Source organism: Delphinapterus leucas, chromosome 17 (assembly GCF_059928025.1).
Source record: "Delphinapterus leucas isolate spDelLeu-1000000601 "Yukka" chromosome 17, BTC_Dleu_Yukka2, whole genome shotgun sequence".
NCBI classification, from domain to species: domain Eukaryota; kingdom Metazoa; phylum Chordata; class Mammalia; order Artiodactyla; family Monodontidae; genus Delphinapterus; species Delphinapterus leucas.
In genome coordinates, this window is record NC_143145.1 from 49,668,997 (window position 1) to 49,687,142 (window position 18,146).

An 18,146-nucleotide genomic window follows, 5' to 3' on the forward strand; every position below is an offset into this window, starting at 1 on the left:
CTTTCTCTATGATTGTATTCTTCACAATCAATGAGATAGAAAAAGACAGAGATAAGAGAACTGTTGCCTAATATTTTCTTATTAAAATCTGTATCTTGGGCTTCCCTGGTGGCGCAGTGGTTAAGAATCCGCCTGCCAATGCAGGAGACACGGGTTCGAACTCTGGTCTGGGAAGATCCCACATGCCGCAAAGCAACTGAGCCCATACGCCGCAACTACTGAGCCTGCACTCCGGAGCCCGTGAGCCACAACTACTGAGCCTGTGCGCCGCAACTACTGAAGCCGGTGTGCCCTAGAGCCCGTGCTCTGCAACAAGAGAAGACACCGCAATGAGAAGCCTGCGCGCCACAACGAAGAGTAGCCCCCGCTCCCCACAACTAGACAAAGTCCATGCACAGCAACGAAGAAACAACGCCGCCAGAAATAAATAAATAAATAACTTAAAAAAATAAATAAAATCTGTATCTTGCATTTTCAATTTTCTAAAAGTTCAAATCCATTGTGGTTGAAAAAATAAGAGTAATATCATATGTTTTCTTGTCCTGGGTAAATGGACTGTGCTTGGTTGAGTGTCTTGTTTTTTGCTTTTTAGTGCCAAAATTTCTCTTTTATTATTTTTATATCTACTAGTACTTATTTGAATTCTACTCACTGTTGTTGTTGTTTTTCATCTTTATTGGAATACAATTGCTTTACAATGGTGTGTTAGTTTCTGCTTTATAACAAAGTGAATCAGTTATACATATATATATGTACCCATATCTCTTCCCTCTTGCGTCTCCCTCCCTCCCACCCTCCCTATCCCACCCCTCTAGGTGGTCACAAAGCACAGAGCTGATCTCCCAGTGCTATGCGGCTGCTTCCCACTAGCTATCTATTTTGCGTTTGGTAGTGTATATATGTCCATGCCACTCTCTCACTTTGTCACAGCTTACCCTTCCCCCTCCCCATATCCTCGAGTCCATTCTCTAGTAGGTCTGTGTCTTTATTCCCGTCTTACCCCTAGGTTCTTCATGACATTTTCTTTTTTTCTTAGATTCCATGTATATGTGTTAGCATACGGTATTTGTCTTTCTCTTTCTGACTTACTGGTTGAGTGTCTTGAACTGCTCAAACTTTAAGGTCCATCACCTCTAATTTCCACCTTACCAAAACCTCAGACAAGAAACAGGAGAAAGGGTAGTGCCATCCATATTTCATTCCCATCACACCTACAAAAATAATCACAAGGAACTTGTGTAGAATACCAATTCTTTTGTATTAGGAAGGCAGTTTTCAAAATTAAATGGTATTGGTTCATTTGGTTGTTTAATAAATATCTTGCAAATGCCTATAATAAAGCCAAATACCAAACTGACCATTTAAGTTGCAGAAGTTTTTACGTTCTTGATATTTTACTATTTTAAAGTAAGTTTACATTTGAGTGCTTACCATAATATATGATACCGATAAGCTCCCTAGAAATCTAAACATTTATAAAATACACCAAATGCTACTGTCTCATGCCTTGCTTTGCAATCCTGGATTGCTTTGTAATATGGAGATGATGTAAGAAATATAATCTAGATATCTCTTCTACAGGATCACCAGCCATGTCTCAACTAACTTGTATCAGTGGAGACTCTCAGGACATACATATTTATTTATTATAAAACTCTTCGGTACTGATCATTAGGTAATTCTGGTAAATGTTGGCGCGTAATAATAGTTAAGAATGTCAACCCCACTTCATTTCAGCTTGATACGCTGCAGGAAAGCACAAATTAGATGAAAGCAATTTCCCCAAGAACAACTCACTTCCTTGAGATGAGAGATAAACTTGGATGAACAATGATTTGTCACAATTTATTTTTGAGGGTAGTGGTTTAAAAAAAGTGCTAATGTAATCTTTTCAGAATGAATCCTTTTAAAAATGCATTAATTCTCCAGTGAATATAGCTTATAATTAAAAACCTATACATATAATTTTACTTTCCTAAAATTTTACATATGACCATATATAACAAATAATGAAATCTTAAAATCTTCATAATCTTTAAAATTTGATGGCCTTTAAATCTGAATTTGGATTTGCTGAGTCTGACAGATTATTCTTAGTGACTCTATTGGGTACCACCAATTCAGATTCAACATTATTTCTGCAAGTCTCAGAAGCATTAAGTTTTGTGAATGGATAGAGGGTATTAGCATCCTGGTTGTTTTTCACTACACTGAGATTACCAGAGAACCTGAATGTGAAAGATCATGGAGAGGAGTGTAAGAAATGGCACTAAAGGTATCACTGACTTCTCTCTATTGACTCAGATTCTGCAGTATACAACAGAAGGAACAAAGCAGGTTCTGTTGCCGCTACTGTTGCAATGACCAAGGATCCTCAGTCTCATAGCCATTGCAGTCCATTGTTTAAGATGTGAGCTTGTTGTTGCTTATTCAGGCAAAAGTCAGAATGCTTATTTGTTTTATGTCTGTTTTTTAATGAGGGTTTCATTAGACAGCAATAAAGACAAAAGAAAATAGGAGAAATGTTTATTAATAGGTCCCTCCATCCCTATCAACCAAAGAAAAGGCATACCTTAAAATATTCTTGTGAAATGTCTAGGGTGTGTCTGTCTGTGTTCTTGCAACCCTTCACCTTTAAGTAGCTTTTCAAAAATATGTTATAAACATGTTGCTTCACCCTTGCCCTTTTAGCCTGTTAATGTCTAATTTAAGTAAAGCAGGATGCAATCCCCAGCAAGTTATCTCTTTCTCCTTTTTTGGACCATGCAAATCAAAACAGTCTTCTTCTAAGGAGGGTAGTGAAAACTTTTGCCAGTTGTGTTCACACTTCAGCTATTCCAACACTCTTTAGTTTAGCTGAAATGAGACATTCTCATCTTTGGGCTTTAATTATTCTGTTTCAAAATAAATTTTAAAAGATACTCTAAAGAGAAACTAAGAAAAAAAAATAAAATAAAATATTTACCATAATGCAGGTACATAAATATTAACTAAAAATAGTTTTAGATTAAAAATTAATCTTTTTTGTTTTAAAAATTGATCTAATTAAATTTAAGATTAGGCTGGATAGAAATGATCCATTGCTGAAGCTTAAAAAAAAAACTAGCTATAAATGTTACTAGTTTTCCACACTGTTGTTACAAGACTTGACTGACATCCGTGATGTATTCTGTAATATTTTTGAAATGATGAAATGTGTGATCCAGAGACTTGAAATATTTCAGTACTTCTGTATAGGAATTTTCTTCCATGAACTAGAAATGAAAAAGTGAGAATGTTTCCTTGCTCAAATCACATTAAATGGATTCCCTTATATTACTTGCATTCATTTTTAAGATAGTCATAAATGGTTACATAAAATACAGGAATACTATCTGTTGAAGAAGTTTATGGTTTTTATAGTCAATGTATGTATTCCAATTATAAATGTTTCTGCATAATCTCTGACCCAACCATACCATTCCATGCCACTCCAAGAATTCTTCCATCAAAAGTAAAAGCTCCAGCACATAAAGACATGAACCTCTATGTCCATTACCACATTTCTTGAAATCATAAAACTGTTTGGAACTTAATAAATGTTTATCAATGGGTTTTGACAGAATGAAATTACGGCTCACTCATAGTACACATAACTGGGCATCTACTAAAGGTAATATGGTAGTGATATATGCTAGATATCATTAATATAATAGAAACACAATGTACTAAAAGTGTTTTGCAACTAAAAATCACTATACATTGTGTGGCTTTACAAAGGAATGAAATGCTGACACATGCTATAACATGGATGGACTTTGAAAACATTATGTTAAGTGAAAGAAGCCAGACACAAAAGGACAAATATTGTATGATTCCACTTATATGAGGTAGTTAGAATAGGCAAATTATAAACCCAGAAAATAGAACAGAGTGAACCGGAGGCTAAGGGGAGGGGAGAAATAAGGGCTTATTGTTTAGTGAGTAGTTTCTGCTTGGGATACTAAGAAAGGTCTTAACATGGATAATGGCAATGGCTGCTCAGCATTGTGAATGGACTTAATACCAATAACTGATACACTTAAAATGGATAAAATGGTAAATTTTACGTTATGGGACATCTTACCAAAATAAAAATATACTATAAACTAAAGTAAACAATTACCTCTTACTAGGCGTATTATGAAGTTTGCATAAAATTGCACTTATTTTAGGAGCTTATATGGTTATTATCATATTTGGGGACATGTAAAGACATCAACAGCTTAAGTAGTCCTCTTGAGTTCTTTCTCTCCATCTTTCCAACCCGGTGTTTTCTAGATTCATGGTTTTGTCACGCCTCTCTTTGAATACTAGCATCAGTAGGAACGCTAGCTAGTGCTGGTTTCCTCAAGTATCAGCTAAAAATTTTAATGTATTTTTATGCTGGTAATTGTTTTAGAACCTGGGAGGGATGTCATTGTTTTCTTAACTTGGCAAAAGCAAATATATTACTGTAGACAGCATTACTAGAAAGAAATAGTAACTTTGAAGTAGACATATGTCCATCCTAAGAAAACTGAATATATTTCACACTAGACCACACCACTCAACTGCTGGCAATGTTCTTCTACATACTTGGCAGTATAGTACTCTAAGTCTGAGAACTGTTTCTTTTTTGTAAAAATGGTTTTGATTGGAAAACCCTGAATAAATCATTTGGAATGTGTAACGTTTAGAGCTCCTTCTGGGATTCCTTTTCCATGAATCAAGGTTCTTTGATTCACTATTCTCCTTGGCACTTGCTTCCTAGTCATCTCAGCAGCCTTTGTGCCAGTGCTTATGAACAGCTCCCATTGTAGGTCCTAAAGCAGGGAGAACAATAAAAGGAGAACCTCATTTCAAGTACCAGAAATGTCTGGGCTATAAAGGACACACATATTGTCAAAGTAAGCCCAGAGTGGGGTGACATCACCAAGGTCATTCCTGGCTCCGCACCCCCCTCCCAGGAGGAACAACTAACAATTATTTGGAAACAGGACACTATTTGAGAGGATCCTAAAACATGGAGGTGAGGCTGAAGCACCCCCGTGCAACACAGAGACCAAGACAGACTGCATTAGAAGGGTGAGAGAAGGAGCTACACGTTGACCACGTTGCCCCTCCCCCAGGCCAGTGGAGCACCATGGGTGAGGCCTCCCCTGAACCTCTGGTTCCTCCAGTAGGAGAAGAGAACTGGGGGACAGCAAGCACTACCACTAGCATTGGGGTTGCTTTGTGGGAGCCACTGCTCTAATCTGCTCCACTGGGATTGCAGGGAAACCTGCAGGGTTTGACCACTAAAAGTTGGACTGTGATGAAGGGGGAAGGGGCATGCAACAGCCAGCACATGGATTGTGACAGATGGAATTCATACCCGCAGTGCCCAAGTAGTGATCATAACTGGCATCTTTGCTTATCTACAGAGCCATGTTGGCAGGGCACTACAACCAGGGAACTCAGCAGGGTACAGATCCACCTGATACGTATCTGGCCCTTGAGCCTGGTTTGCCCATACCCAGGGAAAGAGCAGAGTCACAGCCCATCCACTGTGGAGAGTGTCTTCTGGCCATCTGACCAAAAGGGCTGGCAATAAATCCTGGAAGCTATTTGGCCCAGTCGTGCTCCAGCCGCTCCAGCCAAGTGGCAGGCAGCCAGAGCTCATCACTGGCTCTGGTACAAAGCAGAGCCAGTACCAGGTGTGGAGGGATCCTGTATCGTGCACAGGCAGGGAGATTAATTCATATCCAAGGCTGAGAGTAGCTCCCAGATCCTCCCAACTGGGGAGCCTCTTTGAGAAATTAAGAGTAGCCTGCAGTGGCCCCTCCTCATCCCACCCAGGCAAAGGAACTGGGACTAGCCCCATCCCATCTGCTGTGGATGTACTGTGGCCCATCTGACTAGAAGGATTGGTTATAACTTCTAGAAACTGTGCGGCCCAGCAGTGCTCAAGCCTAGAGAACCGTAGGCAGAGCTGATAGTCTGCAAAGCAAAGCCAGTGGCCTTGTTCAGCCACAGAACGTGGGGTGTGGATCAGCTTCAGTTAAGACAACAAAGAACTTTACTGGCTTTAGAGCTGCTTCTTCTGCTGCACCCAGGCAGGAAATCTAATTCATAGCCCTACTCATCACTGAATACAGCCTTCAGCATGTCCAACTGGGGAACCTAAGCAGAGAGCATGGGAAGCTGTACAGCCCATTAAACAGCCCTAGATACAGTGGCACTTGAACAGACAGCGCAGCCTGTGGCCTCCCCCATCTGCAGGGCAAAACCAGTGTCCTCACCTGACCAGGGAATTAAGTGCACACTCTGGCCTGATTTGGGTCCCAAACAATGAACTATACAGACTCTGGGTCCTGTCCAGAGCCAGGTCCTATACAGGCTCTGATTCTCTGCCACGAAACTAATTCATAGCCCCATCTACTACTACTACTGAATATAATACCCAGTAAAGTCTGGAGGAAGAGCCCAATTACTCAAATATGCAGATACCAATGTAAGGAATCAAGGATCACAAAAATTAGGCAAATATGACACCACCAAAGGAAAGTCATAAAACTCCAATACCTGACCTTAAAAAAATGAAGATCTATGAACTATCAAAGAATTCAGAATAATCCTCCTAAGGAAGTTTAGTGAACTACAAGAAAGCACAGACAACTAAGTGAAATTAAGAAAACAATGCATGAACAAGACAAGAAGTTTGACAAGGAAATAGCAACATCAAAAAATCAGGAACACTAGATTTTAAAAATACAATAACTGAACTGAAGAATTCAATAGAAAGTTTCAAAGGTGGATTCGACCATGCAGAAGAAAGAATCAGCAAACTGGAGGATAGGACATTAGAAATTACCCAGTGAAAAGAACAAAAAGGAAAAGAATAAAAAGAGTGAAGAAAGCCTATGGAAATTATGGGACACAAGAAACTAAACAATGTTCATGTTATGGGAATTCCAGAAGAAGAAAGAGAGAGAGAAAGGGGAAAAAAAGTATATTTAAAGCAATAATGGATGAAACCTTCCCAAACCTAGGATGAGAAATGGACATCCAGATCCATGAAGCCCAATCAAGCCCAAATAGGTAGAACTCAAATAGGGCTACACTGAGACACACTGAAATTAAATCGTCAAAAGTTAAAAACAAAGAAAGGATTTTAAGACCAGCAAGAGAAAAGAGAGAAGTTACATACAAGGGAACCCTGGGATGGTTGGATACTCACATGTAAAAGAATGAAATTGGACCAATATCTTATACCACTCACAATACTGACTTGAATTGGATTAAAGACTCAAATGTAAGACCCGAAACTATGCAATTGCCAGAAGAAAACATAGGAATAAAGCTCATTACATGGGTTTCGTAATGACTTTTTGGATATGACACTGAAAACACAAACGACAAAATAAAAAATAAACAAATGGAACTACATCAAACTAAAAAGCTTCTGCACAGCAAAGAAAAACAAAAACAAACAAAATCAACAAAGTGATTGAAAAGACAACCTATAGAATGGGAAAAAAATATTTGTAAACCATATATCTGATAAGGGTTAACAGCCACAATAAATTAAATATTCAAACAAATCAATAGCAAAAAAAAAAAAATACCCAATTAAAAAATGAGCAAAGGACCTGAATAGACATTTCTCCAAAGAAGACACACAGAAAGCCAACAGGTACATGAAAAGATGCTCATTACCACTAGTCATTAGGGAAATGCACATTGAAACCACACTGAGATATTACCTCACACCTGTTAGAACAGTCATCCTCAAAAAGTCAATAGATAACAAATGCTCGTGAGGATGTGGAGAAAAGGGAACCCTTGTGCTGTTGGTGGGATTGTAAATTGGTAAACCCAGTATGGAAATCAGTATGGAGGATCCTCAAAAATTAATACTAGAACTACATATATCTAGCAACTCCACTTCTGGGAATATATCCAAAGAAAATGAAAACACTAACTCAAAAAATATCTGCACCCCCGTGTTCACAGCAGCATTATTTATAATAGCCAACACGTGGAAACAACCTAAGTGCCCATTGATGGACAAATGGGTAAAGAGGTTGTTTTGTATATTTATAGATATATACATATCATATGTACATACACACACACACACTGAAATATTATTCATCTATAAGGAAACAAAGAAATGCTACCATTTGAGACAACAGAAATGGACCTTGAAGGCTTTATGCTAAGTTCAATAAGCCAGAGAAAGAAAGACAAACACTATATGATCTCACTTATATGTGGAACCTAAAAAAAAAAGAAAACAATCATAGAAAAAGAGATCAGACCTGTGGTTACAGGAGACAGAGGGTCAGGGGAGGGGAAATTGGAGGAAGATGGTCAAAGGTACAAGCTTCCAATTGTAAGATAAATACATACTATGGACATAACGTACAACACGATGACTACAGCTAACACTGACGTGTGATATATAGAAAAATCGTTAAGAATACATTCTAAGCATTCTCTTCACAAAAAAGTATTCTTTGATCTCATTTATATAAATTTCTATGTTTGTGTGAGAGAGAAGGACAGAATACAAAAATGCAAAAAGAAAAGTTGTCAAGTACGAAGCTGCTTAGGTTTATATCTCAATCTATAACAGATAACAATTTGTTTAATTTTAATAGGTACAAAAATAAATATTAAGCATAGAACAAGCAAAAAGAAAAACTGAGCCCAGCGCAGATGTCCTTAAAGCATTTGCAAAGGAGGCCTTTATTAGGTCTGTAAACACCTGCAATTACAGGCAAAATTCTATGTGTGTGTGTTGTGTATGTACTAGGGGAGTGGATGCATAGCCTTTATTGAATTATTCAAGGGGATGTTAAGACCCAAAAGTTTAAAAAGCGCTGGAAAGCCAGATCACAAAACAATTTTAAACTACTCTGATTATGTTTTTGTAGTTTTCCTTCACTCGTTAACACTTCAAAGAACAGCATGTTAATGTGGAAAGAATCTCTGCCATTTAGGTAAGATCTCTGAGTCTCAGTGTAAACTTAGCATATAGTAGAAGGATGAAATTATATACCATAGATGAAAGTACCTAGCAGAGTGCTTTAAAACTAGCACTTATTTATGCAAGACATCTTCCCCTGCTTACTTGTTTTCAGTAGAACGAAAGCATACTGAAAGCTGGTACAATGTCTTCTTTAACGTTTTGTTTTGTAACGCTTACTGTGCTGTTTGATGCGGATGAGCCAATATCCACTTAAGGGCATGTAAGCTCACAATAACTTTTGTTGAATATAACTGTTTGAATGTACTTTCACTATATTATTATATAGGGATTTTAAACTAAAACGCACTTGCACACGTTATTTAGAGCCTAACTTGGATATTAGAGTAGGTGGATATACACCCCCGGAAAATAATAGCTAATTTCTTCACTAAAATCCAATTGCTGAACAACTACTTTGAATATACATAGCTAGGCACTGTATTATGAGTTGCAGGTAATAAAAACTTGTTAGTCAAAGACTCTGCTCTCTAGGGTTATTTTAGAACAGCAAACCACGTTCAAACTAAAGGATAGCCCAAAATAGAAAGTGCCATAGGAATTTAGACAAGGGAGAAACACATCTGAAATGAGAAAGAAGGTGGGTATGGGGAAGGGTTCATGGAAGAGGCAGTGTATGATGTGAGCAAGGTTTCACCGTGTAGCAGGGTGAGTGAAAGGAACAAATGAAGACATATAGTCGTGACATCATGAGGCACAAACTACAAATAAATATCACTTGTTCTAGGCTGGTCTTGAGGTAATTTAAGGGGATTAGTGAGAAACTAGATGAACAGATATCTCTTTATATATTACTTATTATAATACTTTTGAACACAAGTATTTCATTTAAAAAAAAAGAACAATATAGGGATAGGAGATTAGGAGGTACAAACTATTATTATAAAATGAGCTATAAGGATATATTGCATAGCACAGAAAATATAGCCAATATTTTATAATAACTATAAATGGAGTATAACCTTTAAAAATTGTGAGTCACTATATTTTACACCTGTAACTTATATAATATTACACATCAACTATACTTCAATTAAAAATGCTGTTTTAGTGAATAAAACACTAAGCAGTAAAATTTTTAAAAAAGAACTTAGAAGAGAACTTAAAAATAAAGACATAAAAAACAGGTTGAGGGCTTCCCTGGTGGCGCAGTGGTTGGGGGTCCGCCTGCCGATGCAGGGGGCGCGGGTTCGTGCCCCGCTCCGGGGGGATCCCACGTGCCGTGGAGCGGCTGGGCCCGTGAGCCCTGGCCGCTGGGCCTGCGCGTCTGGGGCCTGTGCTCCGTCCGCGGCGGGAGGGGCTGCAGCAGTGAGAAGCTCACGTGCCGCAAAAAAAAAAAAAAACAGTTTGAAACAGCGCAGAAATCTGGCAATTAAGAGGCCATTGAGAACTTTCAAAATAGCACTTTTTCTACCCATTCTCAGTGGAGGCAAAGCCTTATTAATCCTACTATTTCTTTTGCTGTTTTTCAAAATCTCAGGATAAGTCTATTTCAATTGTAGCGAATGGCAGTAATGCAGCACCAGAAAATGCCTTTTGTAAGGAGAGGGCAACTTTGAATCCTAAATCGGTACTCTAGTCTTAAACTACTGGTAACACTGACCACCCACCAGACTAAATGTTGTTTTTTACGTGATTGGAAAGCAACAGATTGATTTCAATTCTGTCTTGTGAAATCTACAAAAAAGGTCCTACAGTTCATTTAGCATGTAATAGCGTACATCCTTCTATTTGGTATTACTCCTCCTTAACACGGGGCAAGTAATTTTTCCTTTCTCTGGGAAACGTTTTGAAAAAAGGAAATAGAGTCATAAATCAGTTTCGGTTAGGAAATCAACTATGTCTACCTAGGGCTTTGAATTTAGAAACTTTCCTCAGAAACTGTTTAAATATAAGGAAGTCCAAATTCAGAAACACCTTAAATTTAATTATCTTAGTTGCACTAAAATAACAAATTATATTTTCTATCTTGTTTTCTTTCTTCCCCAGAAGGTTTCTCCAACCCTAATCCATAACTTAGTGCATCCATCTCACCTATAAAATCACTGGCAGGTATGATGCCAGCTTTGGCGGCTCCAGTCCCTTAATCCTGCCCCATTTCTTGCCAAAGAATTCCGTTTCTTCAGAAACCAACTAACAGACATTTCAGTTTCTAACCATCATTAGCATATTTTCATGTACTAATACTCAACATAAAAACACCTCTTAAAATTACAGAAATTTTTACTGTACTTAAGATCAATTGCACTAACCTGTATTTCATAAACCTTGGGCTACTTTCTTAAAAATGAATTATTATTTTAATATGTTTTTCACTTATGATTCAGAATAATTATTCATATAATTAAATATTTTACAATTAGGTAAGAAAGGTGGAAAACAGTCTTGCTATTCTTGTTCTTTGTTCTCTCTTCTAGTTGGTGTGCCTGAGTCAAAATTTTAGAATATTGAAAATTTAATATTTCAAACCCAAACCACATTTAAAGATAATAATAACAACCAGCCAAAAAAATTTCGGTCCAGAGGTTTGCATGGTCCGGGGAACAGTTCTTTGAGTGGGCCATTTGGAGTGGGATTTGCCCACCCCCCTCCACTCTTTCTGCCTCATATACTGAAGATAGAGACAAAGAAACCAACTCAAATCTTTCCAAAGTGTATTTATAAATAGAGAATTTGTAACCAGAAAAACAATAATGATATATAATAGAAGTAACATGATTTTTCAGAACCAGTATCTTGTCCTAAAAGCAACATTTAAAAAAGAAGGTAAGGGGCTTCCCTGGTGGCGCAGTGGTTGAGAATCTGCCTGCTAATGCAGGGGACACAGGTTCGAGTCCTGGTCTGGGAGGACCCCACATGCCGCGGAGCGACTAGGCCCGTGAGCCACAACTACTGAGCCTGCGCGTCTGGAGCCTGTGCTCCGCAACAAGAGAGGCCGCCATAGTGAGAGGCCCGCGCACTGCGATGAAGAGTGGCCCCCACTTGCCACAACTAGAGAAAGCCCCCGCACAGAAATGAAGACCCAACACAGCCTTAAATAAGTAAATAAATAAATAAAAAGAAGGTAAGAAGGTTAGCTATAAACCCTGGCCCTCTTTTTCATTGATCTCCTATTTTAATTTGTTAAAATAAAATCCATGGCCTTTTGAGTCAAACTGTATCTTTAATTTCAGATGTAAAGGTAACAAATCTCTTTTTAAATGGAATATTGGCACACAGACACCACACAGTCTGGCTTATTGCAACTGTTCTCTGTTGGTGAAGTGGCACATTTGCTATCCCCACCATAGCAATCTTCACCATTACACAGAATAGCATTCAATTGTACATCCCTAGATGGGCAACAAGAATGGGCACTTGAGCTCAGCGGCAAGGTGTTTGGGGGGAAATCCTAGGTCAGAACCCCTAAAAGGGGAGACTAACATGAGGATGCCCAAATAACCTGAGGTTTACCTTGGCCACCTCCCCTGGCTTTCTGACTGTCTGTGGGAAAAGCCTCTCTGGAAACCCTTTTGAGGTTATTGGGGGAATCCTAGGACAAACACACTGCTTGCTTTTGCAGGAGGACTTGCCCCATACCCTACCCAGCTAGGTGTCTCACAACCTAGCTGGACTAAAAAAGCTTCAAGAAAAACGGGATAGACTGACATTTGCATTTCTACTTCCACCTATTCTTATGCACATGGAGCAAAATATGTAGATATAGCCCTCTTTCTCACACCCCAACAGATTCTGCTGTCCTCCAAACCCATCTGGTAGCTGCACTGACTACAATGAAGGGAGTTATCGGAAACCGTGTTGGTACTGGGCTTAAAGGAGTTTTCATGCCATGCATTTTGGGGAAGGACGCAGATAATAGTCCAAACGTGGTATAAGGCAATGCCCATTCTGGGTCCTTGAAAAATCAGTCACGGAACAGAGGTGGTGGACAGGAGCTGACAAGAGCCGGCTTGTTAATGGGCACAGCATCCCCGGAGCGGGGTGGGGGGGGGGGAATCAATGAAATGATTGACAAGAGAAGATGGTAAATGAAGGGAGAAGTGGGGACAAGCGCTGCTCAACCCAAGCTGAACTCCAGGAGGTAAGTTTCTCCTCTAATTTGAGATTCTTTCTAAAGGTTCAGTATTGAAGTGGGTGTTTGACGTTGAAATGTGCAGACCCATTCTGATAACTGGAAAGGGAGAAGACTGAGGAAGGCAAAAGGAGAGGGAAGATTTCCGATTACTTCTCCAGGCTGCTGACAAGAACCTGCTGCTCGCAAACCAGAAATTAACCAAGCGAAGGTGGAAGGTAGCAACGTAAAACTGCAACTCAAATTATTTTACATTCTGAATCCTCTACAATATCTAAGCGAGTGTGGCATAGCAATGGTTGATTATCTTAAGATTACAGAGGCTGACCGCCTCTTTGTTTGCCCAGTAACACCGCTCCTCCAATAATCTCAAGCACTTGGCTCATTAACATTCAATTCCAGTTGTTGCTCCTTTTCCCATTGCAGAAGGCGGCAGGGATATTCCCCGTCTTCCCTCTGTATTACAAACCCCATTACTCACCAAGCAGAAAGCATCGCGCAGTGTGGCCGACGCTAATAATAGCCGGGCTGCTTACCTTCTCCGGAGGGATCGAATCAGCTCAAGTCCCCGGCGCCGGCTGCCCCGGGGCCGCAGTGCCGCCGCGCCGGGTCTGTGCGTGGTCAGCTCGGCCGGCCGCCACCACACCTGCAAGCTGCAGCAGCTGCTTCCGCCGCCGAGCTCCGGCCGCAAGAAGTCATCCCCCGCGCCGGGCCGGATCGCCACATGCCGCGCCAGCCGCGGGGGGAGAGGGACCTCTACCGGCTGCGGGAACCGGCTCCTGGAAACTGCGCTCAACGATCGCTACCCTTCCCGGTTTTAGGGTTATTTATAGGAATGCTTTTACAGAAGAAGCGTCGCCGGCTGGTGGACAGAGAGAGAAGAGCCAGAGTGACTTTCTCTCTGCAGAGCTCCTTTCCTCTGAGCGCTCCCCTGTCACTCCCGCGGCATGGACAGGGTTTACTAACCCTTACTATGTCTCAAACACTGCAATAAGTTCCCTTTTATGTTATCTTCTTTCATCTTCGCAACAACCCTGTGATTTCCCTGTTTTAAATATCCAGAAACAATTCACAGTGGTTAAGTAACTTACCCTAAGTCATAGAGATAGAAAACAATAGAGGTAGGATTCAAACTAGGTGAGGTTCAAAGTTCAAATTCACTTCCCGAAAAACATGATTAGAACAGAAATGGTAGCCAAAACTCCCCAAAGTAAATTAAAAAATTAAAAGAAAGAGAGAAAGGAGGCGGGGAGGGCCTAGTGATCTGCATACCTTAAAAATAATGTTTAGAACTTTTTGATTGATCTTAAAAATGACCAAAAGCTACCTGCCTGAGAGCTCTAAGGATAAAATTATTAACAAACTAAACAAAAAACATTGATTTTTATACTCACTCACTTTGAGATCAACCCAATTGCTTTCCTTTCATAACACTGCACTGCCATTTTATTTCATTTTCTAGTATATTTATTAAGAGGTACTTTAAAGACAAGTATTTTGCCTAACAGGTTAATGATTTTTTTTTTCTTCTAAACGATGACATAATGCCAATCCTCCTCCCCTTATTCAATAGATTAATTAGTGTCAGATCATTTTAGTGTCATATTTAATTTCTGTGCTGAAATAGTGATTTCACAAACCCTGTGAAGATGTTACACATCCACTCTAACATGCATGCAGGTGGAGAAAATTTTCAACTCATGTAGATTTTGCTTTCTCTATGATTGTATTCTTCACAATCAATGAGATAGAAAAAGACAGAGATAAGAGAACTGTTGCCTAATATTTTCTTATTAAAATCTGTATCTTGGGCTTCCCTGGTGGCGCAGTGGTTAAGAATCCGCCTGCCAATGCAGGAGACACGGGTTCGAACTCTGGTCTGGGACGATCCCACATGCCGCAAAGCAACTGAGCCCATACGCCGCAACTACTGAGCCTGCACTCCGGAGCCCGTGAGCCACAAATACTGAGCCTGTGCGCCGCAACTACTGAAGCCGGTGTGCCCTAGAGCCCGTGCTCTGCAACAAGAGAAGACACCGCAATGAGAAGCCTGCGCGCCACAACGAAGAGTAGCCCCCGCTCCCCACAACTAGACAAAGTCCATGCACAGCAACGAAGAAACAACGCCGCCAGAAATAAATAAATAAATAACTTAAAAAAATAAATAAAATCTGTATCTTGCATTTTCAATTTTCTAAAAGTTCAAATCCATTGTGGTTGAAAAAATAAGAGTAATATCATATGTTTTCTTGTCCTGGGTAAATGGACTGTGCTTGGTTGAGTGTCTTGTTTTTTGCTTTTTAGTGCCAAAATTTCTCTTTTATTATTTTTATATCTACTAGTACTTATTTGAATTCTACTCACTGTTGTTGTTTTTCATCTTTATTGGAATACAATTGCTTTACAATGGTGTGTTAGTTTCTGCTTTATAACAAAGTGAATCAGTTATACATATATATATGTACCCATATCTCTTCCCTCTTGCGTCTCCCTCCCTCCCACCCTCCCTATCCCACCCCTCTAGGTGGTCACAAAGCACAGAGCTGATCTCCCAGTGCTATGCGGCTGCTTCCCACTAGCTATCTATTTTGCGTTTGGTAGTGTATATATGTCCATGCCACTCTCTCACTTTGTCACAGCTTACCCTTCCCCCTCCCCATATCCTCAAGTCCATTCTCAGGTAGATCTGTGTCTTTATTCCCGTCTTACCCCTAGGTTCTTCATGACATTTTCTTTTTTTCTTAGATTCCATGTATATGTGTTAGCATACGGTATTTGTCTTTCTCTTTCTGACTTACTGGTTGAGTGTCTTGAACTGCTCAAACTTTAAGGTCCATCACCTCTAATTTCCACCTTACCAAAACCTCAGACAAGAAACAGGAGAAAGGGTAGTGCCATCCATAATTCATTCCCATCACACCTACAAAAAGAATCACAAGGAACTTGTGTAGAATACCAATTCTTTTGTATTAGGAAGGCAGTTTTCAAAATTAAATGGTATTGGTTCATTTGGTTGTTTAATAAATATCTTGCAAATGCCTATAATAAAGCCAAATACCAAACTGACCATTTAAGTTGCAGACATTTTTACGTTCTTGATATTTTACTATTTTAAAGTAACAGTTTACATTTGAGTGCTTACCATAATATATGATACCAATAAGCTCCCTAGAAATCTAAACATTTATAAAATACACCAAATGCTACTGTCTCATGCCTTGCTTTGCAATCCTGGATTGCTTTGTAATATGGAGATGATGTAAGAAATATAATCTAGATATCTCTTCTACAGGATCACCAGCCATGTCTCAACTAACTTGTATCAGTGGAGACTCTCAGGACATACATATTTATTTATTATAAAACTCTTCGGTACTGATCATTAGGTAATTCTGGTAAATGTTGGCACGTAATAATAGTTAAGAATGTCAACCCCACTTCATTTCAGCTTGATACGCTGCAGGAAAGCACAAATTAGATGAAAGCAATTTCCCCAAGAACAACTCACTTCCTTGAGATGAGAGATAAACTTGGATGAAAAATGATTTGTCACAATTTATTTTTGAGGGTAGTGGTTTAAAAAAAGTGCTAATGTAATCTTTTCAGAATGAATCCTTTTAAAAATGCATTAATTCTCCAGTGAATATAGCTTATAATTAAAAACCTATACATATAATTTTACTTTCCTAAATTTTTACATATGACCATATATAACAAATAATGAAATCTTAAAATCTTCGTAATCTTTAAAATTTGATGGCCTTTAAAGCTGAATTTGCATTTGCTGAGTCTGACAGATTATTCTTAGTGACTCTATTGGGTACCACCAATTCAGACTCAACATTATTTCTGCAAGTCTCAGAAGCATTAAGTTTCGTGAATGGATAGAGGGTATTAGCATCCTGGTTGTTTTTCACGACATTGAGATTACCAGAGAACCTGAATGTGAAAGATCATGGAGAGGAGTGTAAGAAATAGCACTAAAGGTATCACTGACTTCTCTCTATTTACTCAGATTCTGCAGTATACAACAGAAGGAACAAAGCAGGCTCTGTTGCCGCTACTGTTGCAATGACCAAGGATCCTCAGTCTCATAGCCATTGCAGTCCATTGTTTAAGATGTGAGCTTGTTGTTGCTTATTCAGGCAAAAGTCAGAATGCTTATTTGTTTTATGTCTGTTTTTTAATGAGGGTTTCATTAGACAGCAATAAAGACAAAAGAAAATAGGAGAAATGTTTATTAATAGGTCCCTCCATCCCTATCAACCAAAGAAAAGGCATACCTTAAAATATTGTTGTGAAATGTCTAGGGTGTGTCTGTCTGTGTTCTTGCAACCCTTCACCTTTAAGTAGCTTTTCAAAAATATGTTATAAACATGTTGCTTCACCCTTGCCCTTTTAGCCTGTTAATGTCTAATTTAAGTAAAGCAGGATGCAATCCCCAGCAAGTTATCTCTTTCTCCTTTTTTGGACCATGCAAATCAAAACAGTCTTCTTCTAAGGAGGGTAGTGAAAACTTTTGCCAATTGTGTTCATACTTCAGCTATCCCAACATTCTTTAGTTTAGCTGAAATGAGACATTCTCATCTTTGGGCTTTAATTATTCTCTTTCAAAATAAATTTTAAAAGATACTCTAAAGAGAAACTAAGAAAAATAAAATAAAATAAAATATTTACCATAATGCAGGTACATAAATATTAACTAAAAATAGTTTTAGATCAAAAATTAATCTTTTTTGTTCTAAAAATTAATCTAATTAAATTTAAGATTAGGCTGGATAGAAATGATCCATTGCTGAAGCTTAAAAAAAAAACTAGCTATAAATGTTACTAGTTTTCCACACTGGTGTTACAAGACTTGACTGACATCCGTGATGTATTCTGTAATATTTTTGAAATGATGAAATGTGTGATCCAGAGACTTGAAATATTTCAATACTTCTGTATAGGAATTTTCTTCCATGAACTAGAAATGAAAAAGTGAGAATGTTTCCTTGCTCAAATCACATTAAATGGATTCCCTTATATTACTTGCATTCA